The following is a 15,795-nucleotide window of genomic DNA, read 5'->3' as shown; positions in this document are numbered from 1 at the left end:
GAGATGCAGAATCTTTCTTGGCAAAAAGATATGAGCCAAAGCAGTAAGCACAATGGATATCCGTGAATCATTTATGAAAGAAAAGTTGGTAAAAGACACAAGACCCAAGTAAGTGTCAGGCCTTTAAAGTGTCTTTGTAAACTGGCATGAAAATGTAAAGGAACCCCACCCCCAACACCACCACCACCCAAAAAAAAGATACTACTGGGGCTGGAGAAATAGCACAGTGGGTTGGGCGTTTGCCTTGCACGCGGCCGACCCGGGTTCAATTCCCAGCATCCCATATGGTCCCCTGAGCACCGCCAGGGGTAATTCCTGAGCACAGAATCAGGAGTAATCCCTGTGCATTGCCGAGTATGACCAAAAAGCAAAAAAAAAAAAAAAAGATACTATTGAAATTCCCTTTCCTTCATTTTGTCACCATTTGAGGGGAGGGCAGTAGATGGCTCTTCTCCACTATGGTCACAGAGGCAGCTGACACATCACTTCAGACTTGAAAGGAAAATAACAAGCTGCCCATACATGCCAATCATGCAAGCCAGAGATCCCTAAGTCTAATGAGGGCTCCCTCCAGCCAAGGAGCTCTGCAGTGGCACATAGGCCCTGCCCTGATACGGCCGTAGGTCTCTTACTGCGGGCCAGCTAGTAACTGTGCATGTGACCCACCCAGTGTAGCTGTAACCACACACTCTGTGGGTAATGGCCTTGGAAATCACGCCTGCTCTCCTCTAGTCTAATCTGGGTCTCTCCCTCCCTAACCCACAACCCATCATTGAGCAAGGAAACCCTGCCCTAAGCAAAACGGCACTATGGCCCCTCTAGGAACTGGATGTACAAAAGTTTTTGCTCGCTAAAAGCAAATCTCTGAAGGAATGTGTAGTAACTATACATGGCCTTTCTGTATTTTATGAATGTGCATCAGCACATCTGTCTGTGTATCTATATGGATGTGCTGCATATAAATATACATAAGGTGTACAGTAAGTAGCACTTTTTGTTTGTTTATATTTGGCTTTTTTGGGTTACACCCAGGGCAATACTCAGGGGTTACTCCTGGCTCTACACTCAGGGATCACTCCTGGTGGTGCCTGGAGGATCATATGGGCTGCCAGGGTGCAAAGTGCAAGGCAAACACCCTACGCGCTGTACTATCACTCCGGCCCCATTAAGCACCACTTTCAATTTTTTTTACCATTGAATCACAGTGAGATACATAGTTACAAAGTTATCCATCACTTGGTTTCAATGTTGCAACACCTGTCCTCACCAGGTCCATCTTCTACCACCAAAGTCCCCAGTTTCCCTTCTGTATCCCGCCTCTCCATACCCACTTCTGTGCAGACACTTTTCCGCCCTCTCTCCCTCCCTCCCTTCCTCTCCCTCTTTCCCCCTGCCCCTCCCTCTTCCTTCCCCCCCCCCCCTCTCTCTCTTCACCCCCTCCCTACCTTTGGCCATTACTGTTTGCAATACAGATACTGAAAGGATATCATGCATATCCCTTCACTTACTTTTGACATTCAGTTCTTGTCCAGTGTGATCATTTCTAACTATTCTTTTCATATGGTCCCTTCTCTATCCTAACAGCTGAATAGTATCCCATTGGGTAAAGGAACTTAATATAGAGAAAGTTTCACGAACTTGCATGTCATCCTTGAGTAGGAGACATGCTTATGATCTCTGTATCGTTCCAATTTTAGTCTATGTGCTGCTGAAGTGACCACAGTAAGCAGCATTCTTAATTGCATCTTTTAATTACTTTTATGGATACACTTAGGGGGAAAAAAATTCACCTACTCAGAAAACACTGATGAAAAGTCTGGCTTAGGGGAAAATAAGAAGCAAGAAACAAAATAGCAAACTGAAGGAACCTGAAGGTATAAAAAAGACACACACACAATAAGGCAAGACCTAAGGGCGAGATGAAGACAGGAGTGACATGAGCAAGACACTAGCCAAAGCACCTCCAATGCGACCCTGAAAGGTGAGGGGCCACGCAAAATCATTAAACAAAAAGTTATATAACCAGACTCATGTTTCAGAACTGTTAATCCAGTCACAAAAATGCATTATTGCTATATTGGTTCAAGTTTAAAATAATCAGGGATTGAATTGCAGATGATGCCAGAAATACATGGGTTACCATTCCACCTACATGCATACATTATATATTTTTTCTAATTCATCCAAAGCTGTAAAGATCCTGATTAAGTCACAAACGCAGACAAATTCGAGGATTCTAAATCTAGTCATCTAAGGAAGAAAGTTGATGGTACCCAGATGGGTCTGGGTGAAGATCAGAAGGGGGTGGGGGCAGGACTATCAGGCACACAGCAAATGCCAATGGTCTGTACAGATCAGGTGCAGTGAAGGTGACAGGGAGCCAAACGAGTTGTTGAAGAAGAAATGATGTAAGGAATAGAAAAGAAAGATGTAAGAAATACCTTTTACTGAAGGTAACATCAGGAAATCTTGCTTTTGTTATTGAAAGAATCATAATGACTATCACTAAGAAATACCTACTACAGGTAGGTTACTGGGAAAAGAGTTTGATAAGGTCATTACTGGCTTTTACAATTTAACACTAAATGTAGGTATCAGAATATCATTTGGAAGAAAATTACAGATCCGATAAGTTGAGCCTAAAGACAGTTGGCTTTAAGATTTTTTCCTTTATTCTTGATCGAGGCTATGATCAAAACATGTTGTCTGGAATCTGCAGTGTCTGACATGCTAGTAATATTACACTCACACACAAATTTGTACTGATTTAATTTCATTTATTCTTCACATTATTTATTCTTCATATTATTTAAAAAACTCCAATTTGGAGTTATCAATAGTGCTGCCCTGAGCATGCAAGTAGTCATCTTTTGAGGAATATATGCATTTAGTTGTAGACAAATTTAGTAGATATTCAATATACATATAAACAGACAATAAATACTGCCAAATATTTTTGAAAAACCATTATACTAAAAAGTCTGTTGCTCTGCATCTGTGGTAATACCTAGTATTTCTCATGTCTTTTTCATTTTAGCAGTTCCAGGAATATGTAAAGGTTATCTTCTGGAAGGCTTAATTTGCACTTCTCCAGTGACTGATGAAATAAAATACTTACATTTATTTCTGGTCACTACATTCTTCCTGTGAGGAACCTGCACAAATATACTGCACATTTTTCTTTTGGTTGTCTTTCTCATTTACGTATAAGAATTATTTTTAGTTTATTGTTTTTATTTTGTTTTTGGGCCACAGCCGGCAATACTCAGAGGTTACTCCTGGCTCTGCACTCAGTAATCTCTTCTGGCGATGCTTGGGGGAACCATATGGGATGCCAGGACTAGTCGTATGCAAGGCAAGCACCTGAGTATCTCTTTAGTCCTAAGAATTCTTTATAACATCCCATATTAGATAAGTAAATTATGAATTTTATTACTCAATATTCTGTATTTTCAGTATTTTCAAGCAGTACTTTGCTTGACAGAAATTCCCAATATTTTTCTTAGCCCAACTAACATGACTGGCATTTTCTTTTTTTAAACTTTAGACTCTTACTTTAAAGAAATGTAAAATCAATTTTTCCTAAAGTCACAAGGATGTTTTTCTCTATTTTCTTTAATATGCAATATTTCTAGTATGAGCTGAATCCTGATAAAGAAAACATATTCCTCTACCATGTACTCATAACATTATATACAAACTGTAAATGTACTTCTCTTTATACTGTGATTTTTGTTTTCATTTGTAATTCGGGGACCCCACCGTGTACTGGCAGTGCTCAGGGATCGCTCCCAACAGCGTTTGGAGAATCATGAATGCTTGCCTTAAATCCTGTACTATCCCTCTGGTCTGATAATTGTGCTTTTTATTGTTTGTCCCTTCCCAATTAAACTACAGCTTTCCGCAGCAGAAACTGTATGTTCAGAGCATTTTATCAACCCTAATTTGTAGTTAGGATCTGCGGATAAGTGTAAGAAATCTTGTTTTACTGCATTGTTTAAATGTTTTAAGATGCATTTTCTAAAGCCTAATATGTTGTGCCTACAGTAGCTAAGTAGAATTTCAAGTCACATTTTCGATTCTTGTTCATCTTTAGAATCTTCTTAATTGAGAGGGCGTACTGAATGATTTGAATATCATTAAGTAATTCAAGTATAGAACTAAAAATGTAAACATAGTTTGAAAAATATGGTAGTTAAACAGAATAAAACTTCAGAAGAAAATCAAATCAGCAGTAAGATATAAAAAAATCAGGCTATTCTATCTCATTAAAAACTCTAAACTTTACTTCTGTCCATATGGGTAAGTTGGCTTAAGATAGGAAATTAAAATACAAAACTTACAAGTTTGATTCAGAAGATAAAAGTTAACAAGGCTCAAAATGCACCAGATAAATGGCTTTCTATAAGAAATTGCTTCTAAAAAGAATTACAAAAGACAAACGAAAACAACAGGTTCATTTGGACCAGAAAAGAATTTAATTTGGGGGCAGTCTACTAAGATTTTAGTGTAACCAGAGTCATTAATGAGGAAAATGGTTTTCCTTTCAACTTCATATAATGAGGAAAGGAAAAAAGAGGTTAGGCAAAATTCACTCCCAAAATGATTACTACTGACACTTTTTATATTCAGAGCCGCACATTGCTAATTAATTTAGAGTGTATAACAGCAGAAATAGATTAATTCCCAAAACCAAATCAACAACTCCCAGCATAAAATTTAACATGAAATCTGATTAATGTCAAGTGTATTACACAGCTAAAAAGGTTAAGTTACTAAGCACTAACAATATTTTCACATCCTACAACAGACACCATTTCCAAAGAGGTTCACCAACTCCAAAATAGCTTCCCGTGTCAAGACTCACTAACAGCAACAATTTTTGTTACTCAATTGTTGTTAATGAACAATATATTTCTCTCTGGTACCTGGTAATATACGGTTTAATTTCTGAGAAATCTGTACACTGAGCTGGTGCTACAGGACTAGGTGAGCACTGAAATGAGAGACTCATACTGAATTCAATCCCTATCTCTTCTTCTCCAATATACAATTATCTAACCCAAAGGACTTCCTTGCACCTATCACGTGTGGCGAATTTTATCCAGAAATCAGAATGTTAAGAATAATATTCTAAAGATTTCTAGACCTCAGGCAGGATGGGGACTGACCAAGTCCCGGTACTGCCAAAGGCCACCCACCCACATCCAGCTCCCACCAATGCCAAAAAAATGGTTCAGCTTCAGGACTCACCTCAGAGTGATCTCAGCAGCTGAGTCACCCCAGGAAGACCAGGAGCTACCAGGCCAAGATCTTTAGAGCCTTAGCAGAGGATGGGGCCAGACCGAGACCCTGCCCTGCCCAAGGGCTAGACACCCACCCACCCACATACAGCTTCTGTCACTGCCAGAGAAAATGGCTCAGGCTCCTGACTGATCTTGGTGAGATGCCAGAAAGACACCTGCTGTTAATCGCCCCAGTTCCAAAGCCCCTGAAGCATGTGGACACACATGCAACTCCTCCAAACTTTACAGAGCTGACAGAATATGCTTCTGAAGAAGCAAGAATATTAGATGAGAACACTGAGCAGCAGCCCCCTGAACCCAGTGAATGAAAACAATAACACAGAAGGCCCAGCTCATACCTGACAGCTCAGTAAATCCTCAAGCCATGACTGTCCTCACACTGCAGCACTGTAGCACTATCTTCCCGTTGTTCATTGATTTGCTCGAGTGGGCACCAGTAACATCTCATTATGAGATTTCTTGTTACTGTTTCTGGCATATCAAATACGCCACGGGGAGCTTGCCAGGCTCTGCCATGCGAGTACTCACACTATTATGAGATACGTGTTCAAATAAGCAAATTAAAGTAAGAGATAAGGGTACACTGGTGGTGGGATTAGTATTGGAATACTCAATACCTGAAACAACCATATTGTGGACAACTTTGTAAACCACAGTGTTTAAATAAAGACTTAAAACATTCCCCAAAAAAGATTATTTTTTCACCACTGATAAAACCTTTAGAAGTGTCGGTCAGAAGAAATCATAGAAAAATATTTCACGGAGCAAATGACTCTAAAATCTGACTCTGCTGCAAATCATCTGATAATTAAATAGGTCACATTACAATCAGAAAACTGTTTACCTTTGAGAGTCATGAAACCCATACATCTGATAAAAGATGAATCCTTGCGCCAGAAAATTGAATACTTATGGATGTACACAAATGAACACACACACAGACACACAGACACACACACACACACACATACACACACAGACACACACACATACCCCAAAGTCAGGTAATTATCTCAGGTATTTTCAGGGACTAAAATCTTCAAGGGTATCCTACAATGTCTGGACTAACATTAGTCCAGAATATTAAAAGACCCACAGTTAGAAAAAAGTAGAGGAGTAAGAAGTAATTTTTTCAATATTCTTTTTCCACGTTCAATTTTTAAAAGACTTTCAATAAGTATTGTAAATTCTAAATGGACCCACAAAGTAACTTTACCTACTGAATATTTCTGTCAGGCCTACTCCTATATTTAAGATCAGGTACTGGACAGCAAGATTACTATGATGATTATGAAAATAGTCCCTGCTTTTAAAGAACAGGACGTTAGGAAGAAAGGCAGAAAAAAGCAATTTGCAATTAAACCTATGAACTGAAAAGTTGTTTATCTACTATATATTTATCCCAACTCATCATATTCTCATCATACATTCTTCTTATTTATCCATTTTCAACAAATATTTATATTTGACATTCAAATATAAAAGTGACAGATACTGCTCTATATGGTGAAATAGAGCAATACACAAACATACTTCTCTTGCCAAAAAGCTTACATTCTGACATAGGCAAGAAATAAATATAAAGAACGTCAGAGAACTGTGTCATAAAATTGATATGACAAGAGTTAGAAAGAAAAACTGAATAACGAGGAACAAAACAATGTGTTACAGAAATCAAAATTCTCATTGAAAAGATATTTGAGGAGAAACCTGAAGGAAGTAAAAAGACAAGCCACCTTTATATTTAGGTAAGGACATTCCAGGTGGAATACTGCAAAATACAATGACCCAAATGAAGAAGTTTCTGGAAATGTTTAAAGAACAATTAAATAAATAAATATGACTGAAATATGAGGGAAAAAAAGAAATGTTTTGCATGTAAACAGCCCAACTTCATTGCTTCAGGACTAATCTCTGCAGAGAAACCAAGCAGCCCAGACTCCCAAGTCCAATGATTTTCAGGCTCAAAATAATGGGGTCTTCTTGGGTTGGGGACAGACAGTCTCCCCTCAGCCCCAACCCCACTGTTGTAAGTCCCAGAAGCCACACCCACATCCCACAGCTACCATCAGCTTCAGGACTAATCTCCAAATAGATGCAAGCCAAACCTATGAAACTCACGGGTACACCATTCCTCAGGCTGAAGGCTGTGGGGCACTCTAGAGGGGTGTGCCAACTAGAGCTCCGGGAGCTCAAGGCTGCCTCCCGATTCCACAATATGGAGAGCCCAATAGGAGAACACCAACTAGATGTGAAGGAGAAGCACAGACACTAACTAAGCTCAATAAGCATAAACAGTCACACAGAAGGCTCAGCTAGCAACAGATAGCTCGGTGAACCCTCAGACAATGACTTTAATAACCCTGCTGTGAGATATAACAATTCTCACAAATTTTCTTTTACGTAAGTATTTTTCGATGATTCTATTGTGTCATAACAAGCAATATAAAATATTCTGTGCCTGCTAAGGGGGCAGGCTTGACAGGGGGAGGAGGTGAGGGGAAGTGAGGAACTGGGGACAATGGTGAAGAGATCACACTAGGGGTGGTGGGGTTGGTGTTGGAACACTGAATACTTGAAACGACTCTTTTATGAACAACTGTAAACCAGAGTTTAAGTAAAGCCTTAAAGAAATATGTGTATGGCAGGAAGGAGAATTACGAAAAGAGAAGAAATAAAGTCAAAGGGATAACAAATCATGGATGTTCTTGATAAAGTATCACCCATGTCTTTAATCATTGTTTGTTTGTTTTTTTTTTTTGAGCACATCTGACGGTACTGAGGGTTTTCTCCTGGTTCTGTGCCCAGAGGTGACTCCTAGAGGGATTGGGGGACCCACATGGGGTACCAAGAATCAAACCCAGGTCAGCTTCATGCAAGGCAAACATCCACTGTATTATCACTTCAACCCCAATTTTTTTAGGTTTTACTTCTTTAAGGGGCTGGAGCGATTGCACAGCAGGTAGGGCCTTTGCCTTGCACACGGCCAACCCGGGTTCAATTGCTCTGACCCCTCGGAGAGCCCAGCAAGCTACTGAGAGTATCTTGCTCGCACAGCAAAGCCTGGCAAGCTGCCCGTGACATATTCAATATGCCAAACACAGTAACAAGTCTCACAATGTTACGAGGCCCGCTCAACCAAATCGATAAACAATGGGAGGATGGTGACAGTGACTTCTTAGAGAAGAATAGCACAATTTGTCATGTCCATATAGTCAGAAAGATAGATAAGATAGATGCACATATACACATACACATACATTATATTTATAAACATTTTTAAGGTACTGCCTTTTTATTATAATCTCAGTAAGTTACAACAGCATTAACTTTTACAGTTTAGATATACAAAGTTATTGCACATATCATCACCACCGAAGTTCCTAAGACCCTCCACTACTGTCCTCTTCACTTCTAGTCAACCTCCTCCTTCCTCCTTGGGTTTGGCATCAGTTTAAATGGCCTATATCCTTGTTTGCTTATATATATATGTGTATATATATATATATTTAATATAATATATCTGTGAGATCATGCAGTTTTTTGAAGTCCCATTCAACCTCTACTCATTTTAAAGAAGTTTTCATCCTAGTTTCCAAATAAAATCAACCACATAATATTTCTACCAATAGTGCAATAGAGTTGTTTTCATCACATCCCCACCAATATTGGTTGTTCCAGTCTGTCATATAAGCCAGTCCCACTACAGTGAATACTTTTCATGTATCTACTGGCCATCTGCAATTCCTCTTCAAGATAGTGTTTATTTATCTCCTCTCCCATTTTCTGAGTGGGCTATTAGTTTTCCTAGTTGACCTTTAGTGAGTATTTTACATGTCTTGCGGAACAGTCCTTTTACTGATGTGTGTATGGTATGCAAGTATTTCTCCTATTTGGAAGGGTATATATAAATTTTAGCCCAAGACTTTTTTTTATTGCCACGGAAATAACTTTTTTTTATTATAGTTTAGAGCAAACACTTTTTAGCTTGATATCGTATTATTTATGTTTGGTCCTGTTGTCTTTGATCTATCATAAAATTACTTTTTTTGTTGGATAGGGGAGTGAGGAAACATATTTTGCTGTTCACAACTTACTCCTGGCTCTCTGTTCAGGGCTCACTCCTGGCAGTGCTCAGAAGAATATACGCAATGCCACAGACTGAACCTGGATTAGTTGTGTACAAACAAGTGTCGTAACCCCTGTACTATCTCTCTGCCAGTGCCATGTTTTTAAGGAATCATTCTGCCTGTCTCGTTGACTAAGCAGAATGCCAAAGCAAGGCAGAGAGCAGATGTTAGGAGACTATCAAACACTACTGAGAAATGCTAGATGACAACATAGAACAGAGTGAAGCAGTGACAATATTGAAATACAGTTCAATTCCAGTTTCAATTCCAGGGAAAAGCAGTGTCAACAGGATTCCCTGATAGGATGGGTCACATAGGAGAAAGAACGAATCGAGCATGATAATATGGTTTCTTAAGTGAATAACTGAAGAGATGGAACTACCATTTCCTAACAAGAGAAAGAAAGAGAATTAAGGGAGGTTGGGAGAGAAAAAGGACAGTGAGGGAAAGGGAATAAAAATCTTGGGTTTAATTGAGACAAACATCTCTGACACAAACATACAGGAAATATTTGTACACAGGTCAGACTGGCAGCTCTACACACAAGTCTGGAATACAGAAAGTCAGGACCAGAGTTACAAAGTAGGGGATCAGCAGCATAGAGTCAGTGTTTAAGTTATAATTGTTGAAATCAAAAGCTGGAGAGAAAGTTCAGTGGATAAGTCTCTTGCCTGTCATGCAGCCAAGCTTGGCTAGATTCCTGGTACCAAATATGGTCCCCCAAGGGTGCTCTTTGAGTGCAGTCTGGAGCAAGCCCTAAGAAGAGCCAGGTGTGGGGGCTACCCTACCACAAACATTGTTGAGATCATCTAGACAATGAGTAGATGAATACAAATTAAATATTTACACGGGGTGACTAACTCTTAGTTGAGGAGATGAGAAAGATCCTGTTATTTTTTGTCTACTCCCCTCTTCTGTTTGTTTCTTGTATTTAGGTCACCCAGGACCACTTGCTGCTAAACTTATGGCTGAAATATTCAACTGTTAGGTAGGGTTGGGTAAAAATTATTTTAGGGCTAGCCATTTGTCTTGATTATACCTCAGGGGCCATTTACTTTTTATCAGCTTTTCTGGATCTTTCTTATGTCTCTTACTGAAATCCCCTAACCCTAAAGAAAATGATCCAAATAAATTATAACTGTTTGGGCCCTGAGCAAGACCCGGGTGTAAATAAGAAAGCCTGAGATTCTGGTAGTGTTGTGGGAAAAAAATTAAAATTAAAAAGGCAACCTAGTTATCTGTGATCAAAACTACATGACACAGGCTGCAAATCATGATTCTATCAACTAAGAAGTATCATCCCACAAGCATGACCATGAGCAGAGTGTGGCCCTGCCTCACATCTCATTGAGAGGGAGATCCATGGAGGCAGAAAAGGGTACTGCGAGGCTCTGTGGGCACAGTGGTTCTCCACCAGTTTCCTGGCACCACCACTGCTGTAAATTCTGCCCCGACAGAGAATACTTGTCAGGCAAGGTCGCAAAAACTAACACAGCAAAACCTAATGAGGCGGGTACTGTGTTCCCCAGGACATGCTGACATCACATAGCAGTGGGCAAGGCTAAGTCAAAAGATAGGGAGGACGAAGCACAAGGAAACAGGACACAACCCATCTGAGGAGCCTGCTTCTCCCATTTTATCTGAAAACAACAGCAGTCTCACCACGAGAAGATGGGCAAAGAGAACGCTCAGCACATTTCAGTGTGAAGTAGAGAGGAAAGTGATACAACAGTGTAGGAGTCCGGGAACATGGGAAAAGACAGATAAATTGCAGCATCTGTGTGTAAAGACCATTCACCTGTCACTACAGGGTTCAAGTAAGAGTCGTTATATGGATTTATCTTTATTTAAGAAGCAAAGAAGCCTCAAAGAGCAGAGGACAGACAGAAAAGCTGTCTGCACTCGGAAAAGATACAATAGATAAAAATATACATATATCTAAGCTAAAAAAAAATGCTTACCTCCGGGCAAGACTATTCAAGGATGGGTGGTGAGGGAAGTATATATATACACACATAAGTCTATATATAAATGATAAAATAATTTTCATTTTTTAGAAAAGAAAAATAGATGACAAGAAAACATGGACATTTAGCAGAAGGTAACACATGTTAGTATTTTATCATAGATATTTCATATCTCAATTCTTTGTTTTTCAAAATTAAAAATATGTGGGCCAGGATAACAGACCAAAGAACAGGAGCACACGCACGCAGGGTCCCCAGCCCTTCCCAGCACTGCTGCCCGACTTCCCTTCCCTTCCATAACCAGCAGGAGGAGGAGAGAGGGACTTCTGAGCACTGTCAAGATGGCCTCAGTGGCCCCTTGCACCACTAGGATCAAGCTTCTCAAGCACCGCTTGGGAACAGAAACAGCAGCCCCCCCAGATTATAACAGTAATTACAAGATAAATTAAAGTATGCCAGAAAATTATGTTCTGAAATTCCCTCTCTCTCTTTGTTAAAATAAAAAGATCCAGCATGTGAAAATCATCCTATCAACTTAGCACTGATTTACAATTTTTGTGGAATTTTTGAAGATGAGCCCTATTTATCTGAATGTGCATGGGTACCACCACCTCCACAATAAAAATGAAAGAAAGGTCTCTCCCACGGACAGAATACAAAAGCATAAAGAAACAACATACGTCAAAATTATCAGAAAGGGGGATTTATGTCTAGAGAACGGCTTTACCATGGAAGGAAGGGCAGGGAAGGGTCCCAGGGACACTGGTGGTGGGAAGCTGCTCTCGCCACAGGTATAGTGCTGGGAGGATGTAGACACGAAAAGTATGATGAATGTTATTGTAAATCTTGGTACTGCAACAAAAATGGTTTTAAAAAATAAGGTGCTTCCCTTTAAAAGTGAAAAAAAGAAAGAAACAAAATACAACTGTTATTTTGTTTGCCTTGATTTAAATATTTTGAAACATTTTAATCAATTCAAATGAGCTCTATTTTTAGTCTTCACCCAGACCTAAGCATTAATTAGTCCAGTTGTATAAATCTGTAGCCACTTAAAATGTTCATAACAAGTTTTCCCACAGTGAAAATGATTTTTTAATGGGAACCTTGTATATAATCCATTTTCTAACTCTAATTAGATTTATCTAGGGAAAAAAACATTAGCTAAGTGATATAACTAATACTCAACTAAACAAAATGTTAATATAGTCTAAGTGGTAGAATACTGTTACATCCAAAAAACATAATAACCAACATTAATGAAAAAAACCAGAAATATGTACTTTTGGTGGTTTTTCACAAATTACAAAATCTGCCACATTTATAAGCAAATATCTTGTTAACAAGGACAACAGCCGACATTTTCAAACTTGTAGGTTCTACTTGTATAAAGCAAATGCTACTGCACAGCAATTACATCTTTAATTTTGCTTGGATGTAAAAATAAAAATCATTATTTTCACAACTGAGTAATAATGAAAGTCTTGAGCATTAAGCATATTACACATACAAGTCAAATCTCATTTACAAGTTAAAATTTAATGCGGTTATTATATCTACTGTTAATGGGTAACACATGGCATCTTATAGCTAAGCACTATATTTTAATCTAATAATAGTAGCTATAATATCCTGAAATGTGCTTCATGAATCAAAGCCATAATGTGTTGTTCAGGGGGTTTGGATTTGCACTTCATGAGATCCAGATCTATTACAACTTGCTGAAAGGGAACAAAGGAAGATTGAAAAGCTTTTAAGGCACTAAAAAAAGGGGTGGGGGGGCTGGGGGAGAGAAAAGTCATCCTGGAAGAATTCCTTTTCCTTGCTAAGTGGAATATGTAAAGGCCTGCTGGTGGTCTCCTTCATTTACTGAAAAAGAGTCTAATGGAGCAATATGTACCCACTTGTGAAACACAGCATGTCCTACTCCAAAGAGCCAGCGAGGGAGCAGGCTGACACTTTCTATTTCATTATAAAATCATAAAACAGGAAACCCAGAAGTCACAAAAGGCTTTTCATGTATTTCTAAAGAAAGATGGAGATTCAAAATAAGCTTGTGAAGCTAAACTCAGCCAAAACACTACAATTCCATACCGGGCAGAGGAAAGCTATGCCCCTCACATTGTGTAAAACATAACAGGCTCTCAATAGCACTGCGCATATATGGGAAGTTTAATAAGGAATTCATCCTATTTCTTTTTTTATTGGGAGGGGGGAGTAAAATTTACTTTAAAATTCAATTTTGCCACAGACTAAAGTTTTTGCAATAGGAGTCTTCAAATGAACAAACACTTTCTAGCCACTCAGTAGGTGGCAAGCACTTTTACAAGAAAGTATTGATACATTAAATACTTTTAAGATATTATGCAACACCAAACTACATGACATACATGCTGACAAAATAATGTGAGGCTGCACAGGACATGAGGAGCCAGGACAATTAAGAGTACTCAAGGGACGCTTTACTTACATGGTATCACAGGATTAGAAAGATGACCAGTGCCTCAAAGACACTGAGATTAAAAAAAAAAAAAAAAAACAGAAGCCATAAAATATATTGAGGAAAACACAGGCAAAATCCTCAGAGACTTGGACCTCAAAGGTATCATCAATGATAAGATTTCATTGGCAAAGGAAACAAAAATCAAAAATAAACAAATGGGACAACATAAAACGAAGCACTTCTGCATGGCAATAGAAACATGGGTTAAAACTAAAGGACAATTAAATGAGGAAGACATTCAACATATCCAGATAAAGGGTTACTATCCAAGATAAATATAGCACTAACAGGACTCAACAACAACAAAAACCCATAAATTCTCTCAAAAACTGGCAGGAGGAAATGACACTTCTCTGAAGAAAACAGAGGATGAGGCATGTGAAAAACTGCTCATCATCACTTAGTATCAGGGAAATCCAAATCAATACAACAAATAGATATCATCTCACACCAGTGAGAATGGTACAAACAAAAACAAACAAACACTATCCTCCCGTTGTTCATCGATTTGCTCCAGCGGGCCCAGTAACGTCTCCACTTTTTTTTTTTTGAGACTTATTGTTACTATGTTTGGCATATTGAATACGTCACGGGTAGCTTGCCAGGCTTTGCCGTGTGGGTGAGATACTCATGGTAGCTTGCTGGGCTCTCCGAGAGGGGCGAAGGAATTGAACCCGGCTCAGCCTGGCTGGCTGCATACAAGGCAAATGCCCTACCACTGTGCTATCACTCTAGCCATTATTTAAAAAAAAAAAAAAAAAAAAAAACTAAGAAGCAATCTCTGTTGAAGGTATATGGTGACAAAAGAACTATCATTCACAGCTGGTGGGAATCTGGTCTGGTTGACCCACTTGGGAAAGACTATAGAGATTTTTCAGAAAAGTAAGAATAAAGCATTCATATGACCAAGCAGTTCCATTTCTTGATATCTATCCCCAAACACAAAAACATTCATACGGAAGGACATACGCACACCATTCTTCATTGTAGTGTTTAGTACAATAGCGAGGCTATGGAACCAAGCAGATGTGCAACTACAGAGGAGTGGATAATAAAGATGAAATCATGTAATTTTCAGCAACTTGGGTGACCTGGAGGATAGCATGGTAAATGAAGGAAGTCAGAAGAAAAAAAGACAAAACACCTGACTGATCTCACTCATCCACAGTATACAGAACAAAAGGTCGAAAAAATGTAAGGCATGAAAGGATGAGATACCTAGTTTGCCCTAGACCTTAGATTTTAGAAATGATAAGGACAGGAAAGGGAAGAATAGACAGAGGGAAGTGCCAAAGAGATGCACAGAGGGCAGGTAAACTGAGCAGAAGCCAAGGTCCCACAGCACATCAATGTGGAGAGGTGTCTGTATATGTCTAAAACACAGAGCCAATGACAGCTAAATTTAGAAACATGCCTGTCAGGGAAGCAAGGTGGGAGATGGGAGAGAGCCTGGGAACACTGGTGGAGGGAAGGCCACTCTGGTGGTAGGATTGGTGTGGGAACATGGCATGCCTGAAACAACAACTTTGAAAGAAGATATATATGATATGGTGAACTATAAAGATGGCCAGAATACAAAACAGAGAAGAGAGGCAATGGCAGAGAGGAACAGTAGCTAAACATACTAAGGTGCAAAGAGCCTACTCTGAAAATGGTGTCATTCAGCATGACTGAACACAGCAGGTATAAAATCAGAAATAGAGATGTGGTTAGAGAGAGAGAACAGTTGTGGGTGGGCAAGTGGTAAGGATCGGGTACTCAAAAACATAAAATTTGGGCTGAGAAGGATATTATGAAAAGGAACAGAATTTGACCTTGAAATATAGTGAAATTGGGCAACACCTCCTACACTGACTAACAACCAGCGGAAAACCTAAGAACTAATCAGAATC

General features: G+C 39.1%; 1 protein-coding gene and 1 non-coding gene across 2 annotated transcripts in view; both read right to left on the bottom strand.

Moving 5' to 3' along the window:
- The window catches only part of NBAS (NBAS subunit of NRZ tethering complex), a 389,024-nt gene that overhangs the window by 151,758 nt on the left and 221,471 nt on the right, over positions 1-15,795 (bottom strand). The window lies entirely within an intron of this gene.
- Positions 1,615-1,721, bottom strand: LOC130038084 (U6 spliceosomal RNA). Its single transcript, XR_008794596.1, has one exon. It is a non-coding gene; the product is annotated as a U6 spliceosomal RNA (small nuclear RNA).

This window comes from Sorex fumeus, unplaced genomic scaffold, assembly GCF_029834395.1.
Source record: "Sorex fumeus unplaced genomic scaffold, SorFum_2.1 ptg000006l, whole genome shotgun sequence".
NCBI lineage: Eukaryota > Metazoa > Chordata > Mammalia > Eulipotyphla > Soricidae > Sorex > Sorex fumeus.
This window is presented reverse-complemented; position numbering and strand designations above follow the sequence as displayed.